Source organism: Harpegnathos saltator, unplaced genomic scaffold (assembly GCF_003227715.2).
Source record: "Harpegnathos saltator strain DR-91 unplaced genomic scaffold, Hsal_v8.6 scaffold211, whole genome shotgun sequence".
Lineage (NCBI taxonomy): Eukaryota > Metazoa > Arthropoda > Insecta > Hymenoptera > Formicidae > Harpegnathos > Harpegnathos saltator.
In genome coordinates, this window is record NW_020229997.1 from 274,896 (window position 1) to 288,593 (window position 13,698).

The window sequence follows — 13,698 nt, forward strand, 5'->3', positions numbered from 1 at the left end:
TCATAAAAAATTCAGGTTTCTATTTAAGAAAAGTAAGATCACTGAATATCTCGAATGTAGCGCCATTTGTAAACAATCCGATATAGTTTTGTTTTATGTCCCACTTGAAACCATACAACTTTTGTCTAAAACATTTTTGTCCATCAGTCTCAGTTTTCGAGATATTCGGATTAACTGTTTACAATGGGACACGCTGTATACTTTAGGATTTATTAGGCATGTAAAGAGAATTTCGTTACTACCGTTGAGAGAACTCGCGAAATGTACGTGCTCATTTTATAAATTCCGGATAATTCAAGTTTGCAATATGGATTAAATTCCATATGTTATCTACTTGGATTATCCCGGAGTAATTAATTATTTGTACGTTATTACCTATTCGGTTTCTCTTGTTAAATTGTTATTTAACTTTGCGAGAGATGAGAAAGCGCTCAGCTGCTCTGCGTTTCACTCTTCTCATTCCCAATTTTACCCCAATTTCGCAAAGAACAAACGGTAAGAAATTGGCATTATTAATTTCTTCGATATTGAGATTCTATCCTCAACTCAGCGGCATCGCAAGATCGCTGTCAGGTGCCGCCAAATCGTAGGCTGTGTTTGCAAACGTTATTACACTCGAAAGGGCAACACGATTACTGCCGGAATGGAATAGGTCGTCAACTTCTCAAGTGTAAGCAGCCCGACAAGGACAATGAATCTTGCCGTATCTGGCAACATGCCAATCGTTCTACAAAAGCTAATCTTTTTTCTTTTTTTACGGAGCAATGTCCTCACCCCTCTCTTTCCACCTCCGAAATATCGTAGTCAATGAATGTTACGTTAAAATAGTTAATCCATCAATCTATTTTCCTACGAATCTTTTCAAATTTTAACAACAGTCAACAATAAATCAAAATATGAGCTATACATATATATATATATATATATACAAGGTGTACCAAAAGTCTGGGAACGGTCGAATATTTCATAAATTATGCATTTTAGAAAGAAATGTTTCAGACAAAAATTATTTGGTTCGAGGAGAGACATAAGACGGTGTCATTAGATTGACCTTGAGTGAACGTTCCAATGTCAAACGGAGTTCAACCTTGTTTTTTTAAATGGAACCCCCTATTTTTCATTGCATATTCTTGTAGTTCATCTCGAGAGCTTTCCAAAATATTATAAATAAGTTACATTTTATTGAGCATTTTACGAGTTATGGGGCTTAAATGTTACAATACCGCCGGCATTAGCCAAGGTATATCGCGTGGAAGTTGCACAATCGGATTTACACCTCTTGTGTATGTGTGTGTGTGTGTGTCACAGCAGAGATAAGCAGCTACTTGTTCAAAGGATCTAACGTGATCACCATATCCTCGCATTATTCGCAGTAATTCTTTCTGAAAAGAATCGACAGAAGATGCAATGAATGCGGACTGTAGACTAGGGAAAGATTCAAATATCGAAATTATTATACTTTTCATAGTTCTTTTCCAATAAAAGTCTTGCTACATTAATCGTTCTGATTTGGCCTGTAATCGAACGTTTTCCTATCCTGGATACATTCAGCTCTTCGTATTATGACAGACTACCAAACAACTGAATGAAATTTCAATGGCATCCAGAATGGTATTGTCTGAAAGAGAAAAATTACTTTACTGATGATGCGAGGATATGGTGACCACGTTAGATCCTATGAACAAGTAGCTGCTTTATTTAACAATACTTATCCAGATCGTGAACCGATTTCGAAGTCTACAGTCCAGAAAACGGTCAGACGATTTGATGAAACAGGATTCGTTAAGGACCGACAACGCACTGGCAGACCAAAATTAGCGACAAACTTGGATAAGAGTTTTGAAGTGATGCAAACATTCGTCGAAAATCCTCATTCTATTGGGTTGGCAAACAAGTTCGTTCGGTTTTTTAGAGCAGAATAAAACAATTTTTTTATACACAAGATAAATTTTAATCAATTATATTAGGTATACAAATGAAAAATCCAAATTATTTTAAGCAGTTATGAAATCAATTTTAAATTGAATAGATTTTCCCGCTCTTTTGTGATTATGCAATGTTGACATATAACTATTAAAAAGAACATATAGTTTGGCGAAAGGCCCAACATAACCTTCAAAAGTATTCAGTTCAGTACAGTCGAAAATGGCAACAAATAAGGTGCATATCCGGCACTGCATTCTTTACGAATTCCAACAAGGAAAAAATGCTGCAAGAGCGTGCGAATCGATTTGTTTCTTTCTCGGCGAAGAGATCCTTTGAACAAGTAGCTGCTTGTATCGTACGATGTGTGCGCATTTTGGTTTAGGCGGTTTAAAAGCGGTAATTTCAGTCTAATCGACAAATAACTCTCTGGAAGCCCTTCGAAGTGCGATAATGATGATTTGGAACAAATGCTCGCTGAGAATTCGGCACAAACACAAAAAGAGCTTGCAGAACAGTTGGGAATAACGCAGCAAACGATTTCCAAACGCCTACATGAGATGGGGAAGATCCAGAAAGAAGGAAAATGGGTTCCGCATGAACTCACTGAAACCAACAAAAATCAACGAGTGGCAGTGTATCTTTCTCTTCTCAATAAGCAGCGTCGAAAGTCTTTCTTGTGGAAAATCGTTACGGGCGATGAGAAATGGATACTCTATGACAATCCGAAACGCAGAAAGTCATGGGTAAATCCCGGCGAATCATCAAAATCTGTCGCAAAACCTAATCGCATCGGAAAGAAGGTTCTTCTCTGCATTTGATGGGATATCAAGGGCGTGCTTTATTATAAGTTGTTGGAACCGGGTGAAACAGTTACTGCGGACTGCTACCATCGTCAATTAATCTGCTTGAGTCAAGAATTAGAACGAAAACGCCCGTATACTGGCAAAGGAGAATGTCCAGTGAAATTGTTGCATGACAACGCCAGGCCACACATTGCTTCCAATACAAAAGACACCATAATGAGTCTTGGCTGGGACGTCTCGCAGCACCCGGCGTATTCACCAGACATTCCTCCATCCGATTATCACTTGTTCCGGTCGATGCAACACGCCTTATCCGATATGCACTTCCAATCAGTGGATGAGATCCGAAAATAGCTTGACGACTTTGTCGTGTCTTAAGACGTAACATTTTTCCGAGATAGATTCATCAGCTGCCTGAAAGATGGCTTAAAATTATAGAAAGCAACGGCGAATACTTTGATTGAACAATTTAATTTACTTTCTTTTAGAATAAACCTTGAACGTAGCTGAAAAAATTGGATTATTCATTTGTACACCTAATATATTGGCCATCTTTATCGATGACCTCTAGCTATCTTTCCATCAATTTCATTATGCCGCGTATGTAAAACGTCTATCGGCGAAAAACCAATCCAGGTGGTTTTTAACGGCCTCTTCATCCTTGAGGGTTTTCCTGTTCATAGAGTTCTGCAGCGACCGGAATAAATGATAATCGGAAGGGGCAAGATCCGGTGAATACGGAGGATGAGGCAAAACATCCCAGCCAAGCTGAAGCAATTTTTTCCGAGTGGTTAATGACGTATGAGGTCTGGCGTTGTCGTGGTGGAAGACAACACCCTTGCGATTTGCCAATTCTGGACGTTTTGTGTGGATTGCTTGGTTCAATTTTGTCAATTGCGAACAGTATACAGCTGAATCAATCGTTTTGCCTGACGGTAACAGTTCGTAATAAGTGACACCCTTGAAATCCCACCGTACGGAGAGCATTATTTTCTTCGGATGCAATCCTGCCTTCGAGGTTGTTTGCGGTGGCTCGCTGCTGTGCCCCCATGATCTTTTACGCATTACATTATCGTAGGCGACCCATTTTTCGTCACCCGTCATCATTCGTTTCAAAAATGTGTCGTTTTCTTGGCGTTTCCGCAGCGAATCGCAGATGGATATGCGTGTGGTCAAGTTAGCCTCGGTTAATTGATGCACCACCCAAACATTAAGCCAAGAAACGTATCCCAGCTGGCGCAAATGCTTTTCTACGCTTATGTGGGATATATTCAATGTCGTAGCAATCTCTCGTACCGATTGAGATGGATTTACTTCGATTATAGCCTTAATGTCACTTAAATTAATCTCGGTCGGGCGACCAGAGCGGGGCACATCGTTGACGTAAAAATTTCCAGAACGGAAATTGGCATACCACTTTTAGCATACGCGTTCTGTTAAAGCATCATCTCCATACACACGGCATATCTTTTTATGAGCATCCGCAGCTCGTTTGCCTTTTTTAAAATAATAGAGCAAAATGTGACGATAATGCACGTTATTTATTTCCATGTTCGCAGCTACGCAGCACACACAATACTGATGTTAGTCAAATCAGACACAGCACAACATAAATAGTGAAACATAACCTTTCAAATGTGTATTCGATTTGCACGATAACGCTGAGAAAAGAAAAACGAATCCTCATGAAACTTACACTGAAACAAAAACTGAACGAACTTATTTGCCAACCCTATATTTTTAGAAAAGCACAGGTGCATGAGATTAGTACAATGTCCATTCATCGTATTTTAGTGAAAGAGAAATGGCATCCTTTCAAAATTAAAATCACTCAGGAGCTATCGGAAGATGATTTTGATCGAAGAAATGAATTCTGCGACGAAATGATGTGTCGATACGAGGATAATAATAACTTTTTCGATCATATAATTTTTTCCGACGAAGCTTCTTTTGAATTGAATGGAGCGGTAAATCGGCATAATTGTCGATATTGGAGTGATGAAAATCTTTACTGGATGTGTGATATCTGCACGCAGTATCCCCAAGAACTTAACGTTTAGGCGGGTTTTTGCGAACGTGGTATTTTCGGACCATTCTTCATTAATGGGAATTTGAACGCGGCGATTTATCAAAAGCTATTGCACAATGAAGCCACATCCGCTCTTGAAAATATGTTTAATGAGAACATAGAAAATATTTGGTTCCAACAAGATGGTACAGGTCCACACTATGCAGTAGCAGTACGGCAAATTTTTGGATAATACTTTTCCAAATCGATGGATAGGAAGACGTGGTCAAATAGAGTGGCCTGATAGATCACCAGATCTTTCTTCTATCGATTATTTTTTTTGGGGATATCTTAAATACAATATATACGAAACAAAACCTGCCAACCTTGCAGACCTTTGGGAACGTATAATACACCAAGTCGATCTTATCTCGGTAGAGATGAAACGAAATGTTTTAAATAATTTTTATCTACGGCTAGGCCATTGTCAAGCAGCAGACGGAGGTCAATTTGAACACTTACTATACTAAACTACACACCCCTACACACACATATACACACACGCATACACATACGCATGCACGCGCATACACACATACGCACACATACAGCAGAGAGGGTTTGGAGTTAAATACTACGGGAATGACGAACTGTGGGGTCCTTATCTCTGCTGTGACACACACACACACATACACAAGAGGTATAAATCCGATCGTGCAACCTCCACGCGGTACACCTTGGCTAATGCCGGCGGTATTATAACTTTCAAGCCCCATAACTCGGAAAATATTCAATAAAACATAACTTATTTATAGTGCTTTGGAAAGCTCTCGAGATGAGCTACAAAAATATGCAATGAAAAATAGGGGGTTCTATTTAAAAAAACAAAGTTGAACTCCATATGACCTTGGAACGTGCACTCAAGATCAATCTAATGACACCGTCTTATGTCTCCCCTCGAACCAAATAACTTGTGTCTGGAACATTTCTTTCTAAAATGCATAATTTATGAAATATTCGTCCATTTCCAGATTTTTTATATACACTGTATATAGCTATACAGCTATACATACAATTAAAATAAGATTGACCTAAAGTACTAAAGTTCTAAAGTTCTAAAGTACTAAAGTACCTTAGTATTAAAGTACTAAATTACTAAAGTTATAGTAGATAATTCATGCCAAAAGTGGTACTATTTATATGTATCACAAGTACGAAAATGTCTGTGATATCACGTTTTTAATACCAGCGATCAAATCACTTTTATACTTTAGACGAAAAATAGGTATTAATGGAGATTTGTAAAAATATTATTATGAAAATTATATGGTCGTTGCGTATCTACTTCTCTGTATAAAATATACAATCTTTGATAATGGAAGTATATGACAGCTATCCTATAAAAATTTGATAATATTATGTCGTTATATTTTTCTTGGTGCTTCCTAGATGTTTTATTTTTTTTTAAATAAAATGGCCAAATAACTTTATTTATATATCTAAATCTATATAATCAATATATAAAAATACAAAAAACACGAAAAAATCCGATACGTTTTTCATTAGTACAAATTTTGAATTTTTTCGTGTTACACTAACCATTTATAATAATACACTACTCAACAAAATTAACGCAACAAGGAAAACACATCAGAATTTTGCATATTTTCAAATAAGCATAACTTTTCAAAAATGATCGTATGGGGACGATTTTTTTTTTATTTTAAAATCCTGAGCCTATACTTTAAGAAGGGTTTACTCAATTTTCAATTTATCTTTATCCTATCCCTTTTCGCCTTCCAAAACGATAGCCTATCTTATTTTATCGAAATATTGCATTGTTTGCCACACGACACGAATTAGGAGAAATTTTTTCGCAAATTTCATGCAAAGCACTGTAAAATATGGTCTTTTCCACATAATTTAAAAAAAAGCGAAGGATGATTTTTTCTCGCAGATTACGGCGTTTTGAATTTTTTTACCTTTTTACGCATCGGACCGTTAGCATTAACATTACCCGATGCGTACCACGAGGAGGATGCTAGTCGGATTTGACGCATCATGTTGGCTCTGAAAAGGGCCGAGCGTATATGTACTAAGTGCGCAACTAAGTTTCCGGGTTTCACACATGGATGGCGCTAACGACACATGTAGTCGACATACATGTCTGAAGTTGTATTTTTTTTATAGCTTGGACATCTGTTAACAAGTCGTAATACCAACACATATCGCAAGGCAAAAATATTTTTTCTAACAACGAAGATGTCGAGTTTTGCGCCAAATAAACAGCATTTGCGGGAAGCTTTGCTTTTCTGCTTTAACTTGAAAAAAAGTGCAGCTGAAGCACGTCGTTTGTTTGAGGAGGTCTACGGCGGACATGCACCGTCGAAAACTATCTGTGAAGATTGGTTTAAACGCTTCAGAAGTGGCGATTTCGACACTGAGGACAAGGAGCGCTCCGGAAAAAAACAATTGAAGACGCCGATCTGCAAGCGTTATTGGATGAAGATGATACGCAAACACAAGATCAACTTGCGGAGGTATTAACCCCTTAACTGTGGATGACGTGTATAGCCGCATGAAAAAGTCATGCCACCAGTGTGGATGACGTGTATACACGCATCGAAGAAAAAAATAGTAAAACTATTGTTTTTTGCATACAGGTGGGTATCTATTTGTTTTTGGAGTCGCTGAATGCGAATTTGATATTAAAATTTCGAAATTCAAAATGGCGGATCCAACATGGCGAGTCAAAATTATAAAAATAATCGGATTTTTATGAAAGTGGATATCTATGAGGGCGGTCCGATAAGTACTTAGCCTCACCGCCCGATGGCGCCACTATCGCAAGAGAAATTTACTATCGTGTAGTACATTCTCGTAGACGGCTACTGTCGAAATTTCAGCCGAATCGGACTCGTAGTTTTGTTTTGACCGCGTGTGGAAGCGGGCGTGTCCGCGGATTTTAGAAAAATGGAAAAAGAGCAATATCGGTCGGTGATTCGATTCTTGTTTTTGGAAGGGAAATCGCGCAGCGAAATCAAAGAGCTCTTGGATGCTGTGTACGGTGACTCTTCTCCTTCGATGGCGACCATCAAAAATTGGTTTAACGAGTTTCAACGTGGTCGCACGTCGGTTTTTGATGAGCCACGCCCAGGTGCCCCGAAAACGGCTACCACGGAGGATAACATGACAAAAATCCACGATCTCGTATTGGCAGACCGCCGATTGAAGGTGCGCGAGATAGCTGAGACAGTAGGCATCTCAAGAGACCGCGTGGGTCATATACTGCATGAAATTTTGGGCATGAGAAAGCTGTCGGCGCGATGGGTGCCGCGTTTGCTCACTCCGGACAACAAGCGCAATCATGAGACCACTTCAGAGCAGTGTTTGACGCTGTTTAAACGCAATCCGAAGGAGTTTCTGCGTCGTTTCGTGACCGTCGACGAAACATGGATCCACTGGTACACACCAGAGACCAAGGAACAGTCGAAACAGTGGACTTCACCCGGCGAACATGCTCCGAAGAAGGCGAAGACTGTCCTATCGGCCGGAAAGGTGATGGCCACCGTTTTCTGGGATTCACAAGATGTGATCTACATCGACTACCTGGAGAAGGGCAAAACGGTCACAGGGCTGTACTATGCCGAATTATTGGGCCGATTCGACGCCGAATTGCAGAAAAAACGGCCCCATTTGATGAAGAAAAAAGTGCTCTTCCATCATGACAACGCACCGGCTCACACCTCCGCCCTCGCCACGATCAAATTGGTCGAATTGGGCTACGAACTGCTGCCCCATCCATCGTATTCTCCAGATTTGGCCCCGTGCGACTTCTTTTTGTTTCCAAACTTGAAAAAGTCACTCGCCGGGCAGAAATTTGAGTCGAATGAGGAGGTCATCGTCGCCACGGAGGCCTACTTTGCAGACCTCGAGAAAACGTATTTTTCAGACGGGTTAAAGAAGTTGGAGCATCGCTGGGTCAAGTGTATCGAGCTAGAAGGAGACTATGTTGAGAAATAAATCGCCACTTTTCCAAAATTTTCGTTTTTCTTTTGTAGGCTAAGTACTTATCGGACCACCCTCGTATATGTTTTTGGGGTCGCTGAATACGAATTTGATATCAAAATTTCAAAATTCAAAATGGCAAATCCAACATGGTGAATCAAAATTCTAAAAATCATAAAAATCTGATTTTCAAAATTTCGATCCGCCATTTTGAATTTTGAAATTTTGATATCAGATTCAGAATCAGCGACCCCAAAAACATATAGATACTCACTTTCATAAATATCCGATTATTCTCATAATTTTGATCCACCATATTGGATTCGCCATTTAGAATTTCGGAATTTTAATATCAAATTTGGATTCAGTGATCCCAAAAACCGTTATTATAAAAATATCATAAAGAAAATTCGACATTTTTTCCAACACAAAAATGGCACGACTAGTACATTTCTGCTTCCACAGTCAAGTGGTTAAACATGACTCGCCAAGGTATTTCCAAACGTTTACATGCAATGGGAAAAATTCGAAAGGAAGGAAAATGGGTGCCGCATGAGTTGACTGAGAGACAGATAGAAAATCGAAGAGCCACTTCCGAAATTTTGCTTTTGCGGCATGAAAGAAAAAGTTTCCTGCATCGAATTGTTACTGGCGATGATAAGTGGATATATTTCGAGAATCCCAAACGCAAAAAATCGTGACTTTCACCTGGCGAAGCATCACCATCGACGGCACAGCCAAATCGCTTCGAAAAGAAGAGAATGCTCTGCGTTTGATGGGACCAGAAAGGAATCGTATACTATGAGCTGCTGAAACCGGGCGAAACTGTCAATGGGCATCGCTACCGACAACAACTGATCAATTTGAACCATGCATTGCTCAAAAAACGGCCAGAATGGGACACGAGACACGAATGAGTGATATTGCAGCACGACAACGCTCCATCGCATTTCCATCGTCCAGGACACCATCGAAACGCTGAAATGGGATCTGCTACCGTACCCGCCGCTTCTGAAGCGTTTAAACCAATCGTCACAGGTAGTTTTCGATGGTGCATGTTCGCCGTAGGCCTCCTCCAGCAAACGACGTGCTTCAGCTGCACTTCTTTTCAAGTTAAAGCAGAAAAGCAAAGCTTCCCGCAAATACTGTTTATTTGGCGCAAAACTCGACATCTTTGTTGTTAGAAAAAATATTTTTGCGTTGCGATATGTGTTGGTATTACGACTGATTATTGTTAACAGATGTCCAAGCTATAAAAAAACACAACTTCAGACATATATGTCGACTACATGTGTCGTTAGCGCCATCCATATGTGAAACCCGGAAACTTAGTTGCGCACTTAGTATATAACTTTTTTTATTGCAAACTTATCGGGGGAGGATGTAAGCTACATTTAATAGTGTGTATTTCCACCTCGTCTTTGAATCACCTCTTGTAGACGCTGAAACATATTGATGTAAGCTCTAATTTCACTTTGGGGTATTTCATTCCACATTCGGTTCAACGCTGCCTCGAATTCTGGAAGATTAGAAGATCTCTCTCTAAATTTCACAACCGTCTTCCCATCATGTTCCACACATGTTCAATAGGATTTAAATCCGGGCTAACTGGTGGATATGGTAGTACCTCAATGTCATTTTCTGCGAGAAAGTCACGGGTAATCCTAGCAGTGTGTGGTCGAGCGTTGTCTTGCATCAGGATAAAATTGCGCCCTATCTGTTGTCGGAGTTACGTGAGGACACAAAATTTCTTTCACATAAGGTATCGCTATTAATCCTGGAGATGGCACGGTTACAAGATCTGTACGTCCATGCATCGATATTCCGCCTCATATCATAATGGATATACCACAAAAAGACCGGACCAGATTGGACTCAGTGATTAAACAATCAGAAGACGTCTGCACGAACAACGTCCGCGATCACGTGTTCGTGTTTGAGTGCCAATATTGTCAATAGCTCATCGATATCCTCATTTGCAATATGCACGTGCCCATCGAAACTGGACTCTAAGACAATGGAGAAATGTATTGTTTACTGGCGAATCACGGTTTTGTCTGTATGACAATGACGCAAGTCTCTGTATTTGGCGTCGTAGAGGACAACGTTTCGAGAAGAATCATGTCGATCCGGTCTGGTCTTTTGATGGTAGATCCATTATGGTATGGGGTGGTAATATCGATACATGGACGTACAGATCTTGTAACCGTGCCCCCTCCAGGATTAACAGCAATACATTATGTGAAAGAAATTTTGCGTCCTCACGTGACTCCGATGCGTCAACAGATAGGGCGCAATTTTATCCTGATACAAGACAACGCTCGACCATACACTGCTAGGGTTACCCGTGACTTTCTCGCAGAAAATGACATCGAGGTACTAGCATATCCACCAGTTAGCCCAAATTTAAATCCTATTGAACGTATGTGGGATATGATGGGAAGATGGTTGCGAAATTTAAAGAGAACACCTTCTAATCTCCAAGAACTCGAGGCAGCGTTGAACCGAATATGGAATGAAATACCCCAAAGTGCAAAAGAACTTGCATCAATATGCCTCAGCATCTACGAGAGGTGATTCAAAGACGAGGTGGGAATACACACTATTAAGTATAGCTTACATCTTCTCCTGATAAGTTTGCAATATAAAAAGTCATATACACACATATACATATACACTTGACCCTTTTCAGGGCCCACATGATGCGTCAAATCCGATAGCAACCTTCTTGTGGTACGCATCGAGAAATACTAATGCTAGTGGTGCTCCGATGCGTAAAAAAGTTAAAAAAAATTCAAAATGCCGTAATCTGCGAAAAAAAATCGTACAACCTTCGCTTCTTTTTTAAATTACGTGAAAAGGACTATTTTACGGTGCTTTGTACGAAATTTGCGAAAATACGTATTTCTCCTAGTTCATGTCGTGTGTCAAACAATGCAATATTTCGATAAAATAAGATACGTTATCATTTTGGGAGGCAAAAAGGGATAGGATAAAGATAAATTGAAAATTGAGTATATCCTTCTTAAAGTACAGGCTCAGGGCTTTAAAATAAAAAAAATCGTCCCCATACGATAATTTTTGAAAAAGTTATACTCATTTGAATATATTCAAAATTTTGATATGTTTTCCTTATTGCTTTAATTTTGTTGAGTAGTGTATATTTTAATAGTATTGTCATCTTTCTAATAATATACAGGGTGCACGATTTATCTGAAGACATTGAAATATCTCGAGAACTATGCATTGGATAAAAAAAAGTGGTTAATGAAAGTTGTTAGTCTCGAAGGGGGACATCCAATGATACCAAACTCGACCTCCCACCCCACTCCCTGGGGGTGGGGGTTGGGGGCAACTTTGAAATCTTAAATGGAAACCCCCATTTTTTATTACAGATACGGATTCTACGCTACAAGATACGTAAATTTTGTTCGAAACTTTTTTTTTATTCGTGATAGATGGCGCTATAATCGCAAAAAATTATATTTTCGGCAATTCTCCAGAAATGATCATTGGATTGAGAAATAAAAAATACCTGTTCAATATTTTTAAATCAACAAGTGCCAACAACTCGTGAAAACATGTTAGAACGCATAAGAAACGTTTGCGCTGAAACTCCCGCAGATATGCTTCTATCCTGTGTACAGTCATTTGAAAAAAGGATCAATAAGTGTATTGAAGTTGAAGGTAAAAATTTCGAACACTTACTCTAATTAATTGAACAGTGAGAGGCAAGGGGACTCACATTAAAAAAGCACCCGAAGGGAACATAAAACTACTACGTCCTCGTCGTTGTTCCTGTGTAACGCTAAAAGTAGTTTCTCGGAAAAATTCAACGCTATCTATCATGAATGAAAAAAATTGTTTCAATAAAAATTTCACGTACAATCTAATTCTGCAATGAAAAATGTGGGTCCCCATTTGAGATTTGAACGTTATCACCCACCCACTCCGAGAGGATGGGGGGGAATAACTTTTATTATGTTCTTTAAAAATATTGAACAGGTATTTTTTATTTCTCAATCCAATGATCATTTCTGGAGAATTGCGGAAAATATAATTTTTTGCGATTACAGCGCCATCTATCACGAATAAAAAAAAAAGTTTCGGACAAAATTTACGTATTTTGTGGCGTAGAATCCGTATCTGTAATAAAAAATGGGGGTTTCCATTTAAGATTTCAAAGTTGCCCCCAACCCCCACCCCCAGGGGATAGGGTGGGAGGTCGAGCTTGGTATCATTGGATGTCCCTCTTCGAGGCTAACAACTTTCATTAACCACTTTTTTTTATTCAATGCATAGTTCTCGAGATATTTCAATGTCTTCAGATAAATCGTGCATCCTGTATATGCTACGGTTAAAGTGACAAATTGATTATTATGCATAATAATCGGTTATTATGCATAATAACCAACAGTTTTGGTTAATGTGATAAAATACATGCAATTTATCACTTTAACCGGTTATTTTACATAACCTTTATTGGTTACCAAACCTTACCAAACCAAACTTTATTGGTTAAAGTGATAAATGATATTTAGAAAATGATTTTGGAGAAACTTTTGAAAACCATTTATGTCCAATTATTATGAATATTGGTAGGAATACTCCAAACGATATTAAAATATTACAAAGTTATGAACAATTAAACCTACGCGTTGTAAGTGCGTTTTGCATCGCGAGGTGCGCGCACGATTGTTGAAACTTACGCGTAAGTTAAAAGTGCGTAAGCTGCACACGCGGTTATTAAAACTCACGCGTAATTGGGCGCGCACAGCGCGCGATACAAAACGCACTTGCAACTTACGCATGGGTTTTAATAACCGTGCGTGCAGCTTACGCGCTTTTAACTTACGCGTGGGTTCCAACAACTGCGCGCGCAGCGCGCGATGCAAAACGCACTTGCAACTTACGTGTGGGTTTTAATAACCGCGCATACAATTTGCACGCTTA